The sequence below is a fragment of the Marmota flaviventris genome, chromosome 8 (assembly GCF_047511675.1).
Source record: "Marmota flaviventris isolate mMarFla1 chromosome 8, mMarFla1.hap1, whole genome shotgun sequence".
NCBI classification, from domain to species: Eukaryota; Metazoa; Chordata; class Mammalia; order Rodentia; family Sciuridae; genus Marmota; species Marmota flaviventris.
Window position 1 is genome coordinate 89,711,091 of NC_092505.1, and position 24,675 is coordinate 89,735,765.

Sequence of the window (24,675 nt, forward strand, 5' to 3'; positions counted from 1 at the left end):
ATTTTTCTAGCATCTATAACAGTATCGGAAACAAAATCATAGACTTTAGGAACTACAAGAGACTTTGGACTCTTCAATTGTAAACTGGACATCCTACTTGCCATTTGTTACATCGTACTTGCTTAAACACCAGAAAAAAACCTCAATCAGGCTTTGAAATTTAATAAAATGTTAATCAACATTTAAGCCAATAAGAAGAAGCAGAAATGAGATTACTTCAACTGGTTTTAACTTACTTTTTATTTATTTTTTATCATTTTAAATGTATTTATTTACTTATTTATTTCATTCAGATTTGGGGCATTGATCACTGGGTGCTTTACCATTGAGCTATATTTCCAGATTTTTAAAAAAAAAAATGTTTTTATTTTGACACAAGTTCTTCTAAGTTGCTGATTCTGGCCTCAAATTTGCGATTCTTCCACCTCAGCCTCGTGAGTCCCCAGGATTGCAGTGTGTATCACCATGACTGGCTTCATTTCCTTTTTAAAAAATGATTCAAGAATTTTTCATTTTAATGGGTGCATTATTTCATCATTTCCCCTTGCTTTTCCTCTACCATTACACACAATTGGACTGGACTGTAGAGAAAGCAGTGTGGAGCCTGGAGGTACAAAACAAGATAGTGAAAAGTATGAATGGGTTCCAGCAGAAGAGAGGCCTGGGAGGCAGCTTGGCCTAGTGGGTCCCAGACTGCAACGCGGTGGAAGTCCAGGGAGTTTTCAAAAAGGCAGGTTCTCAAGGACTATCCTAGAGATTTCCATTCATGTTGTAGGACAAGATCCAGGAGCATATATTAAATTTCTCAGGTAATTCTGATAAACAGCTGACCTGTCAAACCTCCATTTTAGAGAGTACATAACTGGAAATGGTTTTCACAGAATTAAGTATTAGTCAGAATTGAGATTAAAACTAACTATCCATATCCCATGAACACCTAGTAATTATTTTAGGTACTAATCAGAATTGAGATTCAAATGCCAATAACTGTATCCCATAGATTCCTATATCCATGTTCCTCAAGGTTACCATTCCTAGGGGAGAATGGAGGGACAAGGAGCCAGCCTGGAAGAACAGCAGACCTAGCTACATGATTTTACCTGGGATTGTTTTGGTACCTTGTACTGAAGAATTTGACTCAGCAATTCTACCAGCAATTCTACCAATAATTAAATTTAATTGATTTGATTTATTGATTTATAAATTTAAATTGAATTGATTTATTGATATATAGATTTAAATTGATTTGATTCATTGATTTATAGATTTATTGATTTATGATAGTAAAGTTGACTAACAAGGGGATATTTTATTACAGTATATGTTTATGGCGCAAGGGGAAAATATATGGCATTTAGCAATGACAATGGAGATGCATACATCTATAGAAAAATAGTCACAACATGTATAAATACACATAGAAAAAATTCTGAAAATATATACATCAAAATATTGACAGTAGTTTTCTATGGATAGTGAGATCATAGAAATTTTTTTTTAATTTGCTAATCATATTTCGAATACTTTGACAGCAAACCTCATTTCAACTGTAATCGACACATACATACAACACATTTACATACAAATCTAGAAGTTTTATGGCTCTGGGAGCAACTTGTTACCAGGTAGTGATTTTCTCTTGATCCAAACTTCAGCCCAAACAAAAATAAAGATGATGAGAAGTTTGTAGTTCTTTTCCTTGATACACTTTTCTGTGAGTATTTTTTGTGTTTGTGGTCTATAAAATTAAAATAAAAGCTTGTATGATGTGTGTATTTGAATTAATTGTGTATTTGTTAAAGATCTATGTTTCTGTGAAGACGGTTCCAAACATATAAATGTGAATTTCACAGTAAATGTTAGTTAGTTTCCCTCCACTTGAGGAATTTGATTAGTGGTTTAGAAGGATACAGTAGAAGGGGCTATAACAGTAAAAACATATAGCAGTTTTATATAGAAGGAAAGGTGTGAGATTTTGTAATTGACCTAATATTAGATCTACAGTTTCACCAAAGACCTTGCCTTTACTATGTTTATTAATAATTTAGCTATAGTGGTGCACAAAGGAAGTGGTTTGTATTTACAGAGAAAATACTGAAACCTCCATTGAAGATAAGGTTATATGGTCTAGCAATAAAACTGTAGGCATGTGTAATATATTACTATCTTTTCCTTGTTGACTGCAGTTCTAGTGAGCCAAAGGTGATTATTTCTTCTATGACACAGGGTGGTGATGGAAAGAGCATTTGCTGATTTTGTGATTTTAATCTCATCTCTTCTACTGACTAGTTCTGTGACCTTGGGTAACAGGTAAATATAAAGTTCAGGGTTCAAAATAAATCTAGAATGTTCCATAGAAAGTGCTACATTTAGATGTGTATGTATCTACATGGTTTTAGCTATTATATATGTGCAATGTTTATCTATGAACTCAATATGCAATGTTCTTATATTTTTTAAGCTAGTTCATGAACTAGACATCATTTTTTTACAGACCATCTAAAAATAGATTGTTTTAAGCCAGATTCCCCAGATCATTAAAAATTAAACATTAAAAGTAAAGGAATGAGCCGGGCATGGTGGTTAATGCCTGTAATCCCAGGAACTTGAGAGACTGAGGCAGGAGGACGGCAAATTCAAGGCCAGCCTGAGCAACTGAGCAAGACCCTATTTCAAAATTTAAAAATGAAGTAGTTAAGCACTCTGGGTTCAATCCCTGTACTACAATAAAATAAAATAATAATAAATAAATAAAAATAAAGGAATGAGAGCACAAGATATTTTTCATGATACCAACTTCTTACTGCCTTAGAACTTCAGTTTTCTTTCTTTCTTTTTTTTTTTTTTTTTTGGTACTGGGGTTTGAACCCAGAGGCACTTGACCACTGAGCCAAATCCCCAACCCTGTTTTGTATTTTATTTAGAGACATGGTCTCACTGAGCTGCTTAGCACCTCGACATTGCTGAGGCTGGATTTGAACTCTCGATCCTCCTGTCTCAACCTTCTGAGCTGCTGGGATTATAGGCATGTGCCACCACGCCTGGCCAGGGCCAGTTTTCTAATGGCAAGTATGCCATATTGACGTAGGAGATAAATTTCGAGGCTGGAGATGTGATTTGATGATGTTGGCTCTATGTTTTGGGAGCATAGTTCTACATTACCCCTAACACACCCGGGTATATTCCAGGTTTGTGATCCTAATGGTGATAACTAATATTTGCTGAGTGCATATTGTCAAGCCCTGTGCTAAACATTTTACATGCTTTACTTCATTTATTCTTAATTGTACTGATGATGAAAGGGGGCACTGAGAGGTTAATTAACGTGCCTAAGGGTACTTAGCTAGTAAAAGGCAGAGCCAGGTTTCAAATTTAAGGCATCTGGCTCCAAAGCCACACCCTTTACAATTCCCCCCATACAGCCTCCTCTATGGGATTACTGCCAAACTCCAAGAGGAGAAAGGTCAGTCTCTTGTGTTGGCCTTGTACTCACAGTGCCTGGTTCTGTGTAGGTGCTCAGTAAATATCCCTAAATAAGAATTAAATGATATTGGTATTTCTCAAATCAATTATAAGGTATTTTGCAAATGATTTGTTTCAAGTGATACAGTGTTAAAGTTTGCTAACTCTCAACTTAAAAAAAAAAAAAAAAGCATCAAGTTTGCCCAGGAAATAGTGTCATACCTTACTCATTTGCCTTCCAATGTGGTAATAAATAGGCCCAGATATCTTAGTGGCTTAATGTATCAGAATATTTTCTTTTACAGCAAGTCCTCTGTAGGTTCAGTTATTCAGCCTGGCAGTTGTCCTCCACATAGTGCCTCCTCTCCTCAGAGGCCCCACCCTCCCTGAGGAGAGCTCAGAACAAAAGCCACAAGGTCACTCAGGGCTCTCCACCTCTACCTCTGCCTGAAAAGACCTGTAAATGACACACTGCTTCCTCTCTAGAGTCATTGGCCAGAATTAGTCACATGGCCCCAACTAACTACTTGGGATCTAAGAAATAATCATCTCTGTGCCCAGGAGAGAACTGGACACTGATGAGCACTAGTAATGGCTTCCACAGAGATAAAAAGGAATGGATATTTAGTAGACACTGGGATTGCTCTTAACATTAGCGAGGTCCATAATGCATGTCATACAGTGGCCAGTGTTGCCTTTAGTGTGAGAGAGAAATAAGAAAGAGAGAGGGGCATAATTTTAAATATGCAGGGAAGAATTGTTATGAGAAACTGATGTGACTCCATTTTTGAGAAACTAGCCTCTACCTCAGAGCAAAGCCTATCCAAGGAAGGGGGCGTGGCCCTTGTCCTTGGAAAAACCCAAGGACACTCCTAGGCACATACCCACCCTGCTGAGTTGTTTGTCTGCAAATAACAGGAGAGATCTGTGGGGCCAGGTGTCCCTGACTCAGTCAGGCTAGGTGGGGACCCATAGCAACCCCCTAGCAACCACCATCAGCATGAGACAGGGAAAATACCTGGAATACCAGATGACCCTCCCAGTAGTTTATGGTGGTTGACCAATCAGTTCAAAGGAATCCCCCTCTTGTACTAACCAATCACCCTTACCCAACTTGTTCCGGCAAGTTAATGTGCTAATCATGTTTTAGAGTTGTTATTTGATTTTCCCGCAGTGTGTGATGATTTGCTAAGAGATGCTATGATTATGTGAAGTCCCTGTCTTCCCCAAAGAGTGTATAAAACCGCTGCAAATCCTGGGCTCAGGGCCACTCAGCGTCACCGTCACCAGTTGCTGTGTGAGTAGAGGACCGAGCTAGATCACAATAAACATCTCTTTGCTGCTTACATCTATCTTGGTCTCTGGTGATCTTTTGGGGGTCCCGAATTTGAGCATATCAGTTACTGTAGGGCCTTTCTGCTCATAAATTGTAATATTCATATATCACTTGTCTTATGCACATACAAAATGAAGATCACCTCGGTGTGTGTGTGTGTGTGTGTGTGTGTATATATATAATTTCACAGAAGGTAAAGTGCCAAATATTAAAAGAAATCTGTATAAGTATTTTCAAGCAAACAGGAGAGTATTATTATTACTGTGAGCTAGGGAAGCCTATCTGAAGTAAGACACCATACAAAGCCTCTAGAGGAAAAAAACTGATTTTTTCTGCTACCTGAAAACTAAAGCTTCTCTTTGACAAAAACACTGCATGGTTAAAAGACAATTGGTATGCTAGAAGGATATATGCCTAACTTGTTGAGAAAAAGAACTTACATCCAAAATACATAAAATATCCTAAAAATAAAAAGACCTAATAATAACAATAATAACGTATTACAAGTATCAATAGCTTATGAAAATGTTTTTTTCCCCTCAGTAATAGAGGAGGCAAAAGCAAATTAAAACAGCAATGAGATAAATGGCAAAAATAAAAATGACTAATAAAGGCTAAGAGGTGCTGTACAGTAGATGGTAATGCTGTTCTGAAGGCTATTTACCAGTCGTTATTAAATTGAATATCCTCTTCAACCCAGCAATTCCTCCTTTAGATTTCTATTTTATAGAAATTTGTACGAACCCAAAAAATGCACAGGCACAATATGCATTTTGATAATTTTCATTGAAACATTCCTATGGGACAAAAAGGAAAATGACCTAAAATGTTCAACAATATTGAAGTGTAAAGTAAATGACAGTGCATCTATGTCATAGGTTTTTACACATAGAAGGAGAGAAAAAAAAAATGAGACAAAGGTAATTAGAAACTCAAGGAAAAATAAAAACAAAACTCCATAAGAAAAGGTCTGATGCTAAGATTTTAAAATGTGCCATGACCTTGAGCAACTGGTTGATGAGAACAGACTAATTTAAATTACACTAAAAAACCCTGTAATTTAAAAAATTTTGCCAGCCAACAGGGAACACTAGAACAATACAGAAAGAAATACATCCTACTGTTTACCTCAGCAGTGAGCGATATTTGTGTAGTCATGAGTACTACTGTTGCTCTTTATCCTCCCCTACCCCTCACAATGCTTAGGATCAACCTCAGAGCCTGGTGCATGCTAGGCAAGTGTTCCCCCACTGTGCTATATCCCAGCCCTGACTTTTCATTGTTTAGAATTAACCTACAAGCATTAAAACTTAACGTTACAAAATACTAAAATTTTTTGCCAACCATAACAATACTAGAGTTGGCATAATACATAAATAATAAAGCTCGGGGAGTAACAGTGGCAAAAGGGTCTGTGTGCTCAGATCCTTATCTTTCATAAAGGAGAAAAACACTCTTAGGAGACCTTCACTTGATCTCTACTGGTTCAAATGTTTGCAATGCGGTATACTTAATATGAATTTTTGTAATGTGAATTCCTTGTGTAGTTAATAATAGATTTAAAATTTTAATCGCTATTTTTTAAGAAATAGAAAATAAAGGGTAAGAATAATTTAGAAAGCCCTCAAAGACCTAGTTAAATACCTTAATATACCTATGAATGAGTTTGTTATCTAATTATCTGAAAAATTCTTCCTATTTTCCACTTTAGAAATGGGGATGTACAAAACAAAACAAATAACCCAATCAATAAATGGGCAAAAGAACAGAAACTTCTCAAAAGAAGAAACATAAATGGCCAACAAATATGTGAAAAATGTTCAACACTTCTAGCAATCAAAGAAATGTAAATCAAAACTACTTTAAGATTTCATATCACTCCAGTCAGAATGACAGTTATTAAGAAATGCAAAAAATAATAAATGCTGGTGAGAATGTAGGGGGAAAGGTACATTCATACATTATTGAATTGTACTACAAATTAGTACAAACACTCTGGAAAGTAATATGGAGATTCCTCAGAAAACTAGGAATGAAACTACCATATCACCCACTCCTTGGTATTTATCCAAAAGAAATAAAATCAGCATGCTACAGTGATACAGCCACATCAATGTTTATAGCAGTTCATAATAGCCCAGTTATGGAAGCACCCAAGATGACCATCTACAGATGAATGGATAGAGAAAATGTAGTACACATACACAATGGAGTTGTACTAAGCCATAAAGAATGAAATTATGGCATTTGCTGGTAAATGGATAGAACTGAAGAACATCATGCTAAGTGAAAAAAGCCAGATTCAGAAAATCAAGGGTTGAATATTTTCTTTCATATGCAGAAGCTAGAGTAAAATAATAGGAAAAAAAGTGTGTATGTGACAGTATCAGATATCATAAAGATATAGGGAAGATCGGTGGGATAGAAGGAGATAGAGAACGAAGGAGGGAGGAGGGATGGAAAAGGGAAAGAAATTCAGAATGATTTAACAAAATCATGAGCATGTACAAATATGCCACAGTGAATTCCACCCTTATGTGTCTATAAGGCACAAATTAAAAATAAACAAATAAACGAGTGAAAAAAGAACAATAGAGTAACAGGAAGGAGAATGGGGGAGGGAGCAGAGGAGGGAGGCAGACCTAATGGATGGAGGAATGAAATGAGGGGGGGGGGGGGTAGACAGTGGGTGTAGAAATGAAATGGATAAATCAAATTTATATATGTATGATGTATTTTAAAGAATTTCCAAGTACCTCCATGTAAAGAATGTCCCTCTTTAATTTTTTAAATTCAGATAAATGTGTATTAAGTAACACATTTGAAATTCCTATAATATTCAGTATAATATTAAATGAGAAAAATGATAAAGAAATATCACTCTATCCAATATATCTCTTATGTCCCAATTGTACTATTTTCCTTGTAGAAAACCCAACTATCTTTTGTCATAGATAAAAGCAGTAACATTGGAAAAAGAATTCTTGGCTGGATGCTGGGTCACATACTCTTATAATCCCAGCGCCTCCAAGGCTGAGGAGGAGGATCAGAGGATTGCAAGTTCAAGGCCAGCCTCAGCAATTTGGGCAGACCCTAAACAACTTAAGGAGTTGCTTTAAAAATGAAATATAAAAAGAGTTGGGGATATGGCTCAGTGGTTAAGAGCCCCTGGGTTCAATCCCCAATTAAAAAAAAAAGAGGCAAGAAGAAGAAGAGGAGGAGGAGGAGGAGGAAAAAAAGAAAGAAAGAAAGAAAGAAAGAAAGAAAGAAAGAAAGAAAGAAAGAAAGAAAGAAAGAAAGAAAGAAAGAAAGAAAGAAAAGCTCTTGGTCTAGTAGTTGACTACTTACTTGCTATTTTAAAACACCTAGCTTTCCTCCAAATTCCTGAGCTGTTTTCCTTTCAATCACAAATAAAAACGAAGGAAATGGTTGAGTCGGAAGTATGTTAATGAGAGCTTATTTTACTGGACTTATTATTTGTTCATTCTATACCTTCCCTGGTGAGCTAGATGGTGCCTGGCACATCCTTACACAAAGCATCAAAGAGCTTCTGCCTCCCAGAATCAGAGGCTGCTGGGAACCCTGCCGACTTCAAGGTCTGCCCAAAACCACTAATAGAAGAAAAAGCCAAGGATGGTAGCCCACTCTCTTCTGCCTTCCAAATCTCTCATCAAGATATCTGCTTGGCACAGCTCAAAGTGTACCTGAAACCCTGCTGACAAGAGAATATGAGAAAAGTTACTCCCAGGTTTCTAGCCCCTGCAAACAAGGGAGAATCAAGGTGTAAACATACAGACACCTTTACACAACATCTGGCCCACTCGTGTATTAACAAATCAATGCAAGTAGCCCTGTTGAACTAGAATAGAAGCATTAAACAGGAATAGGGAAGACTGATAACTGGTTGGAGGGAGGAGAAAGGACAGGGAGTGAAAGCTAGATCTAAAGATGGAAGAGACTAAATAGATATTCACTAGTTGTCTATTATGGTTCTTAAACAGGAAAGTGGCATTGTTAAAGCAGTCCTTTAGGTCAGGGAGGGAATGGATTTACGTTTGGTGTGGCAGTGGAAGGAAAGGAGGGAGGTAGGGAAGCCTTTTAATACACAATTTTAGGGAAAAACAACAACAACAAAAGGACAATTTTAGGGGGCTGGGATTGTGGCACCATGGTAAAGCGCTTGCCTAGCATGTGTGAGGCCCTGGGTTCGATCTCAGCACCACATATAATAAACAAAATGAAGTCCATTGGATATATATACACATACACACACACACACACACAATTTTAGGAATCCACCAGCAAGATTATGTAGCCTGCTAATTAGGGTTAAAGTAATGAGAAAGGGCTTATGGGAGAGATGTGGTCCCTTATTCCTAAAGATGTTCTAGTGCCCATCATCAGCAGCCACACTACCTGAATGATCCATAGCATCCATAGCTCCAAAACAATATCCTGGAAGAGCAGCAAGCCAACTGGGACTTCTATCCACAAAAAGAGCAACTAGGGGGGAAAAAAAAGGCTGTTAAATCACCCCTAGGTTGAATCCCCAGTATAAAAGAAAAAAAAGAAACGAGAAAATGCTCTTGAATACCAAGAAATTAGATTTTAGGACTTTGAAGGGAAAGACAAGTCAGATGCAAAAAGCTAAAACTCTGAAGGAGAGATTATTTTAAAAGCCTTTCAAAAATGAAATTTTAGCTCAAATATTTATTGATCATCAGCAGTATGGGACAAACTGTACCTGGGGCTGTAATTCTTACTCTCAAGGAATTTATAGTCTGAGGAAAGTGCAAAACAACACGCTCAGATATCCAGCCACCATTTATTGAACATCTACTGTGAAAAACAATATGATTAATAATTTATATGATGTTTATAATATTTACAAATACTCTGCAAGGTAGATATTTTCCTCAGATAACAAACAAGGGGACTAAATGTTTAGACTGGTTAAGTAAATTACTCAAAGACTCACAGCTCAGGAGGAAATCTAGTCTCCCTCCTGCAATTATTGAATCTGCCTGCTCCCAAGGGCTTGGTACAGCCAAAGGAAACTTTGATGGGTTCTGCTCCCTGCTCCCCCCACATATTCAAGAGCATTAACAATTCATTTGTATGTATTTGTTTCCTAAAACTGGTCACCATTAACAGCTGACTATAAAGGAATAAAATTAGTTCTATCTCTGAAATTTAGAATATCCACTGGATGACTGGTAGGAGAATCAATTCATTGAATCAAAGACGCACCATGACACATTCTCCCATATTTAAAATCGCCTGTGCTGTCAGAAAGTTTGGAAACTTATCTTTTAAAATAAAGCTGTTTAATAAAACGATATTTAAAAATTATCTATCTTACCAATATAAGTTATAGAGTTTTAGAAAAAGATCAACTCCTTACTGTTGAAAATAACTTTAGTTGTACAATGTGTTTAAGAAGCCTAAAATCTCAAAAAGTACATAAAATTACAACCTGAGAGTTTTACCTGAAATAATTAATAAGTTATATAGTAGATTAAATGGTTGACTAAACAAAATGGAATCTTCATCAATTATTCACTATCCAATTTGGGCATATTTTTGCATATTTTTTTTTCAATTTGAGTCAAATTAGTTGGAAACCTACTTTCTTTTCTATGAGTTAACTATTGATTGAATCATTGAAAAATTAAATTTACATTCATGTTTGTTTGCCTATATAAATCCAAATTACATGTTTTAGTTAAAAATAATAAAGCCAGGCAGGTGGGGTGGTATACACCTGTAATCCCAGCAGCTACTTGGAAGGCTGAGGCAAGAGGATCACAAATTTGAGTCCATCTGGGCAACTTAGCAAGACCCTGTCTCAAAATAAAAATTTAAAAAAGGGGTAGGGGTGTAGCCAGTGGGGATTCAGATCAATGTCAACCCATTGGCCTGAACCCAGACCCTGAGTTCAGTCCCCAGTACCACAACTGAGAATAGCTCACCGTGTCTGGTGCTTAAGGTGGTGGCAGTGGGAGGTCCAGCCAAGGGACTTCAGGCATCAGAAGGGTCTGATGCCTCCTACCATTGCTTGTGCATTCCTGGAAGAGGAAAATATCCAACAAACTAAACATAAAGAACACATTATAATAACTCTTATCAAGCACAACAAAAACTTTCCTGAAAGTTCAGGGGAAAGTTGTCCATGCTTTTCTTTCAATAGCAAAAAAAAAAAAAAAAAAAAAAAAAAAAAGACTATTGGTTAGCCAGGTATAGTGACTTGGGAGAACAAGGCAGGATGCCTGCAAGTTGGAGGGCAACCTGGGCAGTTCAGTGAGAACCTGTCTTGAAATTAAAAAATAAAAAAGGCTAGAAGCCAGGTGCAGTGGTACATGTCTGTGATCTCAGTGGCTCGGGAGACTGAGGCAGGATTACAAGTTCAATGCTAGCCTCAGCTACTTAGCAAGGCCCTAAGCAATTTAGCAAGACCCCATCTCAAAATAAATATAAAAATGGCTGGAGATGTGTCTTAGACGTTAAGCACTTTTGGGTTCAATCTCCTGTACACCACCCTCCCCTGCAATAAAAAAGGGCTAGAGATGTAGCTCAGTGCTTGAGGCCCTGGGTTCAATTTCCACCACTGGTGGGAGCGGGGGGACTATGTTTAGAAGTAAATACTGATGAGATTTCATCCATCCATATTTCTCCATACACAGATGAATTAGAAAAATTCATAAAGCATATCTAATCAGTTTTTTGCTTTGTACAGAGATACACACTTGGAGAGTTCAAGATTCTCTCATTCCCTACAGGGCTGCCTTGTTGCTAGGTAGGTTGCGCCCTGCACAAGTGGTGTGAGGAGGTTGCAATCTAGCCTGCTCCCTCTGGCCAAGCCCTGCACCCAGGTGCAGCACTGGGTCCAAGAGAAGCACAGTGTACCTTGTTCTAATTGGCCACACAGCAAGGACACAAAGGACCTGGCTACGCTGACTGAGGCCCTCTAGGACTTTGCTCTTGTGAGTAAGAAGGAAAAAAAAAATGTAACCTAGAAAAAGACTTCTTTATGAGAGTATAAGAATAAATGCATAAGTGCAACCTCAACTTGGTTTTTCTGAGCTCTACGTATTCTGGACAGCATAGATCTGAGATAACAGAGCACAGGGTCACAGCCTCTGTGATCTGCTCAGGGAGTGGGATGGAATGTGGTCAGGTTCTAGCTAAGCTTGCACATAAATTGTGTTCTTCTCTGCCAGAGGGCATTTCCATGATTCTGCTGGCTCTCAAAGAACATAACCATATTTGTCTACTGAAAACCTGGCCTGAAATAGATCCCTGGTCAATATTATTTTATGGCTCTGAGGGGAAAATCTTCAATAATTTGCTTTCTTCCCACCTCCTTATAATCTCCCCCCCTCCCCCGCCACCTTGACCCTAATTACCACATGGCCTAGAATCCCAAAGTATTAGACAGTGAAGGATCCTTTAAGACCAAACCCAGCAGCCTCTTGCTTTCTGCATGAAAGAACTGAGGCCACTATGTGCTCTCTGCCCCACTTAATTCTTCTGATATCTGCTCACATTTTGCATCATTCACAAGCTCCTGGAAAATATGAGCCAGAAAAATATGCTCACTGAAAATCTTTCTCTGCATAATTCCCAAACAAAACTAAGGAGCACGAGTAGAGAAAGAAAACGAAAGACCTACAATGGTTTGGGAAATTAAAGCACTGTTGACATTCATTCTATTTTTTTATGCCATACAAACCTTCTATTTCATTAGTTTAAAACTTCTTTGAGAGTAGGGGCTGTGTTTTTAAAATTATCTTTTAACATATATGTGAAATCTAGCATCTAGTATCAGGAATGCCCAAGAGTTTAATAAATATTATTCGTGGATGATGAGCTGGTCTATCCCCTGGCCTACCAGCACAATCCCACATAATCATCCTAGACAGATGAGAATCCATCCTGCTTTTAAAAACCTCTAGGGAATGAGAATCTAAACCTTCTTCCATAACTCATTTTAGTGTCTAATAAGCTTTAGTTGTCTGCTGGAAGATTCTTCCTAAGAAGGTAGCATTTAGAATAGTTGCATTATAAATGCTAGACTCCCTCTGAAGGCTCTGGAGCCAGTCACTTGAATTACTAGAAACTACCCTATGGCAGAGGATAAATGAGGGAGCTTGGGTGGGTACAGGTGGAGAAGGTAGTCATATCAGGAAGAAAAAAGGCAGAAATAGATCTCTTCTCTGCTCAGAGGAAACGAAGTAATACACACTTGTTGAGAGAACTGTCCACTGTTAATGGGATTTGATGGGTAGTAGCCATCAAGTTGGAGAATTGGGAAGAGCTCTCTGATGGCAGAAAGCAAGTCTTTCATTGGTTACCCAGGTTTTTACACACCCCCAACAGTCTATGTCAATAAAATTGCTGTTACTGTTCTCTCAGTAGTATCCCCACAACATCAGCAGTAGTTCTTTTCAATAGAAAAGGAAACTACATATCCTAGCCATGCAATGCCAATCTGAATATTTCCTTTGTAGCATGCTACAAAGGAAATATTCTTGAGTGTGTAGGTATGTGCAAAGATGCTTGAGGGCAGGGTGCAGGGGTAGAATGACAGGAGGTGAGTGAAGGAAGGGGTAGTTACGAAACTAGCAACCTTTCAGGTCAAAAGAGGCTCAGACATTGGGATATAGGTCAGGGCTTTACATTGCCCTATATTCATGTCTTGGACTGCAGGAAGGGCAGTAGGAACACTGTGATCAGCGGACCTAAGCCAAAGGAAGACACATAAGGTGACCTGGATCCCTGGGGTGGGGGGATTTGGATGAAATGCAACTGGTTGGAATAACTACTTCTGCACAGATTTGAGGAAGTATTCAGATAGGGAACAAACTAGACAAATTTTGAATTCTGCTGAGTCCTTATTAAGGATAGAACACAGTCTGCATCTAGATGGAAGCATGATTTCGGATAGCTGAGGGCAGGAGGGATGGGGCAAACAAGACCAGTAGAGGGGTTGGTACCTTACAGGCAATCAAGAAATGAATCACTTAGGAGAATCTAGGTCAGTTTGGTGAAAAATGTCCTGGTCTACAATGCCTTAGTCCTTCTTTTACAAGGTCTTCACAAACAGAGAAGGCATTTGACTGGAGAACAGTGGGAAAGTGTGCATTTAAAAACCTAGGATAACACAAGAATCCCTGGTGAAATTAAGAGCCTGGAGAAGAGGAGTGGGTGGAAGCGTGTGAGTCATAAGTAGTGATTTGTGAGCATTTTAAAGAGTGTCAACCCCTGGGAATAGAACAAAGGCTCCATACACTAGTTCTAGCCCCTGTTTCCTATTAGCCCCCACAAGTCATTTTCTATAGCTTTGCAGGAATCTGGTGTTATTTTGCTCAAATTGTAAATGATTTATTTTATGAATGTTGAATCACAGGATTACTGTTGAAGAAAATAATCTCCACATAAAATAAATAAATCCCTACACTCTGTTTTCCTCCCTCACCTGTGTGCACGGATGTGTTCATTGGGATGTCTGTTCCAGTTATCAGCATCTGCTTTAGAACACACGTTTTGAGAAGGATTAGATCAAACATCTATATTCAAATCTAAAGTTGGCCAGAGCCTTAAATACCATTCCTACTTTTCTTGGCATTTTCAAATTTCTCTGAGACATCTCTGTGAACAGTAATGAAATATTGCTGGGCGTGGTGGCAAACTCCTGTAATTCCAGTGACTCAGGAGGCTGAGACAGGAGGATCACAAGTTCAAGGCCAGACTCAACAATTTAGTGAACTCCTCAGCAGCTTAGTGAGACCCTGTCTCAAAATAAAAACAAAAAGGTCTGGGGATATGACTCAGAGGTTAAGTGCCCCTGGGTTCAATCCCTGGTACCAAAACTAAAATTAAAATTAAAAAATTAAATACTACTTATTAAACTTTTTGGTTATAGTGTACATTTTGTAAACCTTTGCTTACATGTTATTATGCACTTGTTTTAAATTAAATCAGGCTGCAGCACTTACTTTATGAGTTCACTAAGTATAAGCCTGATCTGCCTGTGGATGAATAAAAAAAAAAAAAAAATATATATATATATATATATATATATATATATATATATATATATATATATATATAAAATACACTTTAGGGGAAAAATGTTTTAACATATATTGATTCAGGCTTAAAAATTGTTAGAGTTTAGGAATGGATCTTACTTATTACTAATATTCTAAGTTCATATTTTAAATAATCAGAGAAAAAGAAAGCCTTCCATATCTAAAATGTTTTTATCTCCAAACTCCATAATAGTCCTTTGTTATGTTACAAAATTATCTCCCCAACTATGCCCCCCACTAACTCATGAACAAATTGACTCTTCTAAACAATATATCATATTTATCTAATAGCTTTATTTCTCATGTTTGTGTGAGTTTATCAGATTGACTGGCTTGGCATCAGGCTTATGCAGTGGTTGATAATATTTTATTTTTTGTCAATTTTACAAGTAGTAAACATACAGATAGCATTCTAAACAAATCCAAATGAAAAGCTGATCTGCCACTTCAGGTGTATGAAACAATAGTAACTCATCTTGAATGCTTACTCTGTGATTTGCACATTAATGAATAAATCTAGCATAATCTTTGCCATCAAGAAGCTCATGGTCTAGTGGATGAGAGACTATAAATCAAATCAGCAGACAAATACATGCAAGGTGGCTGCCACATAGGGCTGTGTGATTAGTACAGGGAAGGAGCAGAGTCTTGTTGTAAAAAGAGACTATATGAATAATAGAGACACTAAACCCATCAGAGGTGATCAGCAAAGTCTTCTCAAGGAAGTGATGCTTCAACTGAGACCTGGAGGAGGAATGAAAGTGTAGGGCTAACTGGTGGAAGGCAGGGTGTGGAGGTTGGCAGTTTGGAAGGAAGGATGTCCCAGGTAGCTACTGCTCCAATGGCAAAGGCTTGGTGGTGAGAAGCATGGTGCATCTGTGACTCAAAAACTTGGTGTGACTGTCCCCATGGAGCCCAGGGGCAGTGGGAGCACATGAAGAGGCAAAGGGGTGGGCAGGAGCCAGAACACATGAATCTTATACAAATGTTTGGAGGAGAGCTGGAAAGTAAGCAGGCACAGTCAGGAGGTTAATGAAGATAAGAAACACAGACAGATGCTAGGTCTAATTTCCAAATATACTTTAAAAAAAATCAATTCATAGGATTTGAGATCTCTACGATAAAATTTATTTCAGAGTTCCAAATACCAATTTACTTAGTGTATTCCAAGTAGATAATCAGTTATAATTTTAAACCTTCATGAAATGTAGTTCTAAAATTCATTATGGGGCAATTCTCTTCTTACCATCTGAAGTCTGGTAGGCATGCTGAAGTCCACACAGGAGCCCTTGGAGAGATCTCAATGGGCTGCCTTGTTGAACGGGCTGTGCAATAAGTTCAGGAGATGCTTCTCCATACATCTTTAGGCCGGTTTTCAGTAGGGTTTGTGGAATGGGGGGAATAGTTCCCAAGATCTTTCTGCCCTAACCAGTGGCCATTCCACCCTCTAAGATACAGTAACCAAAGCTTCCCCACTGAGTGTTTGCCTGCAGTCTTCCTCCTTCTTACTTTCTTCTTCATAAACTTCATGTTCCTATTAAAAACTCTTCTGTCCTTAGCCCCAGACCAATAATCTTTTTCTGTATTCCACTATAAGTAATGTCTCTGACACATTAAAACTCAGGCTAGATTCTTGGGTATGAATGTGCTTTTTTTATTTCTTTTAATAAACTCTCTCCCCTCCCCTTAATGCCCTCCCTTAAAATTATGTTGCTATTTAAGAATAGATTTAGTAGTCAACACTTCATGATTGAGGTGGGAAGAGAAGACTTTCATGTTTGGCTATGGGGAAGACAGTTGGGACAGAGGGTAAGACAAGGACACAAAGAGTTGTCCTTTTAATAACAAGATACATAAAGTTGATTATCTTTGTATATCAATGGTGCTTCCTTATTGCAAAGCTGGGTTCTTTAAAGGAGACATTATAACAGAGTTAAGTCTACTACAAGGTATACTTCCTTTTTGCTGGGGCAAGCTCTTTCCAAAGACTTTGAGATGTCCCATTTTGGGGTTCTGAGAAAGAAGGTTTGCTCTTCCATTTTCCCTGGAATAGAGTATTGCTGAGTTTCATTGCTCTGCAATGTTGTCTTGGGCATCAGTTCCCAAATGGAATGTGGCATGAAACATAATTCTTGCAGAGTTGCTCATGTGTGCAGCTGTGCATGGCATGAAAATTCCCAGAGCAAACCTTTGGGTTGCCAAACAGAGTTAGTCCTAAAGTACCTCAGTGGAACATACCTCAGGATCCATGAAGCATCACCACAGTCAGACCTCCATGCCCTTTTCCTCGTCTGAGTGCCTCTCTCACTTCAAGGGAGGACCTAATTCAAGTTAAGTGTCCAACACCGGAGAGGAAGGCAGCATCAGATACAGTTTACAGATTATATCTTTAGAGCAGAAATCAGCAAACTATAACCCACAGACGAAACCTAGCTCCTGATATGAATAGTCTGTATATTTTAAAAGGTTGGGAGGGAGGAGGACAACAAAGAAAACATGGTCTGGGAAGCCTGAAATAGTTACAATTTGACAGTAAATTTTGCTACCCCAGAGCCTTTTGGTTGCCCTTGCCCTTTCCCTGTACTCGGTTCTCTTTAACACCTTCTCTTCTTCTCCAGAAAAGAGCACAGTCCAGCCCTTAGCTCCAGGTTCATTTACTCAATTAAGTACAGTTAATCCTCATATCCAGAGGTAGATACATTGACCTGGGGAACTAGGTGCTCCCCCCCTCACTGAAGGGAGGGGCTGCTGTTTTGATTCTTCCTCTATTTTTCCTTCTTGCCAATTAGAGCTGTCCCCCCTCAGGCTGTAAAAGTTTCATGGTACGGGACTAGGGTTCTCATCAGCCAGGAGCTCATGGAACTCAGGGCCTTGTGCATCCGTTGCAGGAGCAGTGGAAAGGTCACCTCCTTGGGACTCCTTTGGCCTATGACACCTGTAGTTCCAGAGAAAATTCATGGGATCGGTGAACTCACAATTCTCTGGATGCTAGCCCTTCAATAGTTCCCTGCCTCCCTTGCTAAGCCTGGATCTGTTTGCTATACCTCGTGGTGGGAAAAGATTAATGAATTAATCTACATAAGATTGTTTAGAAGAAACCCTAACACACTCTAAGTACTCAATAAAGTACTAGTTCTTACTATTGTTGATGTTTTGAGGTTAAGATCTGTGTTCTGGCTGGTCTTGGTCTGGGTTCTTTAACCTCCTTAGGCCAATGTAGCTCAAGGTAAAGTCTATAGGGCTGGGGATGTACCTCAGTGGTAGAGCACTTGCCTACCATGCACAAGGCCCTGGTTTCAATCCCTAGCATCCCCCCCCACCAAAAAAAAAGTGAAATCTGCTCTCAAGTTTTAGGCAGGCTTCTCCATAGGACAGGTAAAATGTGTTAAGAGAAATTCCCATCTCTCTTGTTCTTTGTGCCTTTTACTATACAGAATAATATTGACTAAAACATCTTTTTTTTTTTTTTTTTTTAGATAAGGGCCTGCTTTCATAAACAATTTGATGCATGCAACAATCCTGTGAAATATTGGCTCAGGGTAGGCATCCATGAGTGAACTAAATGAAGATTATGTGCTATGAGGCTTCTAATTAGCAGAATGATCTGGTATGGTATATTTGTTGTTCTCTATTATGGGTTGGTGGCCATCTAGAACTGCCTGATAAATATTTTGAATATCCACTCTGAAACAATGTAGTTAATGTGGTTCCTAGTTCATCAGTAAGGACATTGAGTTTTGGAGTTGTTTGAAGCCTTGTCTAAGAACATACATCAGTGATAGTACAGGTAGGTCCACAATCCAGTTTCTGTGGTCTCTCATCTAGCCTTATGCCTGTTATGCCTATTGTTAAATATGTATGAAATCAAATTTGTTTTGTTTGATTACAATAATAAACATGCACAGTCATCCTGGGTTGTTGTTCAAGGAACACTCACAATAGAAGACTGCATATAAAGGGCAGGGAGCACTTGGGACTTCAGAGGAGTTCTCTGAAGTCTTTGCATCGACTCCTTTTCCTCAAAGGACAAATGGTTTATAGGACTATAGGAAAGGAGTGAGCTCAGCTGGTCAGTGACTCTTTTAGAGGGGCCTTGCCTCTAGACATAATATTCCCTTGCCCTTTGTCCTTGGGTGAGGAGTTGCACTGCAGGGAAGGGCTGTGACTGTTCAGTTTTGCCTGTGGCTAGGTGGGACAAATTTAAGGGAAGGGAAATATTAGGAAGCCCATTTGGTTGCATATCTAAACCCTGATGTTCTAAATAAATAAATAGGTCAAGAAATTTAAAAAATACCAAATGCAATTTATCAAACTATGTTCCTTAGACCACCAGGTTTTCAAGATTTTTAGAAGTGTCTTATTGGGAGTTGGGTACGGTGCATGCCTGTAATCCCAGAGGCTCACAAAGCTGAGGCAGGAGGATAGCAAGTTCAAAGTCAGCCTTAGCAACTTAGTGAGGCTCTAAGCAATATAGTGAGACCCTGCCTCAAAATATTTAAAAAAATGGGCTGGGGACGTGGCCTAGTGTTTAAGTGCCCCTGGGTTCAATCCCTGGTAACAAAAATAAATAAATAAATAAATAGATAGATATTCTGTGCATATTTGTATTTTAACACTTTATCATCTTTAAGATGATTTGACATTTTAGAATAATAAATATCCTCATGAAACCAATTAAAACATCTAAATGAGGACCATAATTGATTTAGATGTGTGGTTTTAAACTGAAAAGATATATAAGAATTTTATTAAATATGTAAACGTTTTTGTAATGTTTTGAGAACTTAAGATTCACATTTTATAATTAGTTTATCATATTTATGAGAATTATTTAACTACCTGTGATTCTTTTATTTGTCAAGCAAACCAAGTATTTTAAAAAGGAAATTGAATGCATTTAATGTATAAATGCAGTTTAATAATTCAAGGGAATTTAATTAACCAAACTGTAAATATTCTTTTAAAAGGGAGAGTTAGATTTGTAACTTGAATTTCAAAGCAAAAAGGAAAACTAGATTTTCAAACCTGTAATAAATGTAATGGGCTGACTTTTATTATCTTCTTTGTCTACAAGACCTGTCTTCAGGAACAGCCCAAACCCACATTGCCACAAGATGACATGCCAGGTGGTGGTGAGAGGTAGGAGTGAGTGGGACAAAGGTCTCCTTCTCTAATCAGTAGATGCACTAATAGAAGTGCAACAGAGGAAGTCCAACTGATTGATTACGACCAAGTCTGCATTCAATTAACATTTCTTAGATTCTAATTTAGGAGATGTGGGCCATATAAATGTGATGAAGGTGTGATTCTTCCCCTCAAGCCGTTTCTCCTTTTTTCTGCTTTGCATTTCTCAGCTATTCTTCATTCACTGAAGCACTTAGCAAACACTTGTGCTTTCCTGCCTTGATCTGCTTAGTTTCACTCAGCAAAAAAGCAGACAATGCACTTGGACAGCCTTGAGTTCAGATTCTTCTTTTGCTATTTGCAGCAGACTTGAGACAAACTGTTGGGTCTCAATACTTTAGTTTCTTCATATTAATCTGAGATAGTAATATTATTTATCTGTTATGGACAACATGTTTGTGTACCCTCTAGTATGGCATCAGTAGCTGAGGCCTTTGAGAGGTTGAAGGAGAACTGTAAGTTCAAGGTCAGCCTGGGCAACTTTGTGAGACCCTGTCTCCAAATAAAAATAAAAAGATCTAGGGGTGCAGCTTAGTGGCAGAGTGCTCCTGGGTTTAATTCCCAATACCTAAATAAATTTTAAAAAATAAATAAATAAAATAGAAAAATAGAAGGTGGATCAAGTCACTTCTTTGACCCAAATCTTCTAATGGCTTTCTATGCCAGGAGAAGGAACAAGCCCTTCATATCTAGTCCCTGACCCGCCTCTTGCCACTCTTTGCTTTGTGCCAAATTACATTGTTTTTACTTCTAAGGTACAGCACATTTCCCCCACTCTGTTCCTTTGCATTTAATATTTCCTCTGCCTTGAATGTTTCTTCTGATATTTGCACAGAAGAGTACTTCTGCTTTTCTGGTTTCATGTCATCTTGACCAAACACCCTGCTCTAAACTACCTATCTAAAATAACATGTATCCCAGCCCCCTTCCAACCTTATTTAAGTGTGGTTACCCTTTGCCTGCCTTACCTGCAGCTGAGTGTGATAACTGCTATCTTCTGGCCAATGAAGTCGGGGGTCATAAATGCAACTGAGAACATGACGCTGGAAAGGGAAGGCACAGTCCTCCATATCTCCTTTCTATCGCAACAACTGGAATTTGAATGTGATGGTAGGAGCTAGAAAAGCCATCTTACATATCAGTAGAAGATGTGTGTTAAGACAGTAATCTGGGTCTTTAACACCTTACTCTTACATTTGAATGTCAGCAACATAAGAGTAAATTTTTAGTTAAGCAATTTTTATATTGTCTTTGTGGTAACAAAGTATAATCTAACTAGATGTATGTATTTTTTGAAAGTCTGACTATATATTTCTAAGCTCCACTCAACATGAGACTGGAATGTAAATTCATGAAGAATAAGGGCTGTATTTGGTTCACTGTAAATGGCTTTGGGGGTTGGGGATATAGCTCAGTGGTAGAGCACTTGCCTAGCATGCCCTAGAACCCGGATTTGATCCCCAGCACCAAAAAACAACAGCTTCCCCAACATTGCCTTGCACAGTAGGCATTCAATAAACATTTGTTGACTGAACAGTAAAACAATAAATATTCTATAAATGTTTGTTGAATGAATGAACAAATAGGCAAACTATCAATACTTCAAAGACCTGCCTGAGGAACTACCTGGCTAGTCAATGTAGGTAAGTGATTGGTCGGGCCATACCCTGTATTATGCTGTGTGGGGTTAGTTTTGTGTTCATCCTGAGTCACAAACACAAGATATAACCTGCCATTTCCATTATCTGAGATAAATACTTGTGAGATAGTTAAGGGTTTCCTTTGTAATTTAAACGAAGACTCCCAAGTATAGTTCATGGTTGTAATGAAATCAGGTCACAGAGGCATGGAAAACTGAGATAAGTTTTCCACTGATGAGTAAAGGTCACAAGCAGCATGCTATGCACAGACAGGAAAATGAACTCTTATGTTGAGATGTGGGTTCACATGGCCAAGATGTGCATCAGTCTGAATGGCAAAAGCCACGAGCCTGAAGAACCACAGATGAATTGCACAAGTTCAGTCAATGTGAAACAGAAACATATCAGAAGGGATCAGCAAGATGCCTGGGGGTGAATGCTACAGACAGAAAGCCACTGCTTCCAGAGTGAGTAAAAATACAACATGTGTTATAGCACCAGGATAATACTTGTGGTATCAAATATCTTTTTCATGCTATTTAGTTTGTTTTGAATACTTTAATTACGTAGGCCAGCTAATGTAAACAATTTAAAACACCATGGTGGTTTTAAACATACATATAGTAATGAGATCCTGTAGGCCTGGGATTAAAGCATTTTAAATGTAAAATGTTTTGTTTTTTGAGTGATGAATGTTGCCGAGGTGTAGTGTCTTGCCATTCCACACTCCCTAGTGTAGTATTACTGAAGTAAAACAAGTCAGGATTTGTTTAGTCATTTTACAATATATACAGGTAACTTCTGTTAACAGTTGCTGGTATGAGGTTTCTTTTTGTTGAGTAATTAGCTAGAAAGTTCAAGAGAACCTTCTTAACAATGTCTCCCTTTCCTGTAGAATTTTTTAGTAACAGAGTAATTTCTCTTTTCTAGAAACATGTTAACATTTGTATTCAAAGCATAACGGTTTTTAGATTAGGATAAGCACTGAAAATTAGTAAGGATAGTTAATTCTTTTTTTATATTTATTTTTTAGTTGTAGTTGGACACAATATATTTATTTAATTTTATGTGCTGCTGAGGATTGAACCCAGGGCCTCACACGCTAGGCGGGCACTCTACTCCTGAGCCACAACCCCAGCCCCAGGATAGTTAATTCTTTGTCCTTACCTCCCCTCGTGGGTCTAATTATTGTTTGAATTTTGGTGCTGCGCCTGATCTCAGGTGCTGGATATGCTGGAATGGCCAGATGAGTGAGGAGGCAACACATGCCTTTGTATGGGGATCATTTATTTGAGTATTTAATGTTAAAGTTCCACTGCTGTTTCAGGTAGGTTTCCAGAATATAGAAATCAAAGTGATCAAAAAATAGTCTCATGTAACACACCTCTAGTTGGGGGAAAATGAAAGTTGTTTCCATATTTAACTATTTCAGGTGTCTTCAATGAGTATGGTTTAGTAATGGTGGGTAAAGTGCATTTTACTGGAACAACTAAATGTGGTACAGAGCCCCAACTTTGCTGATATTTATCATGACATGCAAATTAAGTAATTTGCATAGATTATTATCATCATTGTGATGAGGCTCAACTAACACTAAACAACTTTAGGAAGTAAGTTGGTGTAAGGCTGGAATTCTTGACTCTAGGACTCTAAAGCTGGGTAGGATGTCCTTTGTAGAGCAAGAGTCATTTAAGCAGAGGATAAGTCTGGCCACAGGTTTGGAGATGACCCTTTTTGTTGTTTTGTGGTACCATGATTGAACCTAGATGCACTTGACCATTGAGTCAAATCCCCAGCCTTTTTTATTTTTTAATTTTGAGATAGGGTCTCACTAAATTGCTTAGGGTCTTGCTAAATTGCTGAGTCTGGTTTTGAATTTGCCATCCTCCTGCCTCAGCCTCCAGCTACTGAGATTACAGGCATGCACCACCATGGCTGGCTCTAAAAATGACCTTTTTAAGAATCAGTATGCATTCATCCATTGAAGGGCATCTAGGTTGGTTCCACAGTCTAGCTATTGTGAATTGTGCTGCTATGAACATCGATGTAGCAGTGTCCCTGTAGCATGCTCTTTTTAGGTCTTTAGGGAATAGACCGAGAAGGGGAATAGCTGGGTCAAATGGTGGCTCCATTCCCAGCTTTCCAAGAAATCTCCATACTGCTTTCCAAATTGGCTGCACCAATTTGCAGTCCCACCAGCAATGTACAAGTGTACCCTTTTCCCCACATCCTCGCCAGCACTTGTTGTTGTTTGACTTCATAATGGCTGCCAATCTAACTGGAGTGAGATGGTATCTTAGGGTGGTTTTGATTTGCATTTCTCTGACTGCTAGAGATGGTGAGCATTTTTTCATGTACTTGTTGATTGACTGTATGTCCTCCTCTGAGAAGAAATGTGGCATTTATACACAATGGAGTATTACTCTGCATTAAAAAATGACAAAATCATAGAATTTACAGGGAAATGGATGGCATTAGAGCAGATTATGCTAAGTGAAGCTAGCCAATCCCTAAAAAACAAATGCCAAATGTCTTCTTTGATATAAGGAGAGTAACTAAGAACAGAGTAGGGACGAAGAGCAGGAGAAGAAGATTAACATTAAACAGGGATGAGAGGTGGGAGGGAAAGGGAGAGAGAAGGGAAAATGCATGGAAATGGAAGGAGACCCTCAGAGGTATACAAAAGTACATACAAGAGGAAGTGAGGGGAAGGGGAAAAATAATACAAGGGGGACAAACGAATGTCAGTAAAGGGGGCAGAGAGAGAAGAGGGGAGGGGAGGGGAGGGGAGGGGAGGGGGGATAGTAGAGGATAGGAAAGACAGCAGAATACAACAGACACTAGTATGGCAATATGTAAATCAATGGATGTGTAACTGACGTGATTCTGCAATCTGTATATGGGGTAAAAATGGGAGCTCATAACCCACTTGAATCAAATTGTGAAATATGATATATCA

The 24,675-nt window shown here is 38.4% G+C and overlaps 1 long non-coding RNA gene across 1 annotated transcript; it reads right to left on the reverse strand.

The window, feature by feature from the left end:
- Window positions 1–303: 303 nt before the first annotated feature.
- Window positions 304–10,935, reverse strand: LOC114098026 (uncharacterized). Its single transcript, XR_003583675.2, has 3 exons — window positions 10,771–10,935; window positions 9,215–9,301; window positions 304–482 (listed from the first exon to the last, which is right to left on the reverse strand). It is a non-coding gene; the product is annotated as an uncharacterized lncRNA (long non-coding RNA).
- Window positions 10,936–24,675: the final 13,740 nt, after the last annotated feature.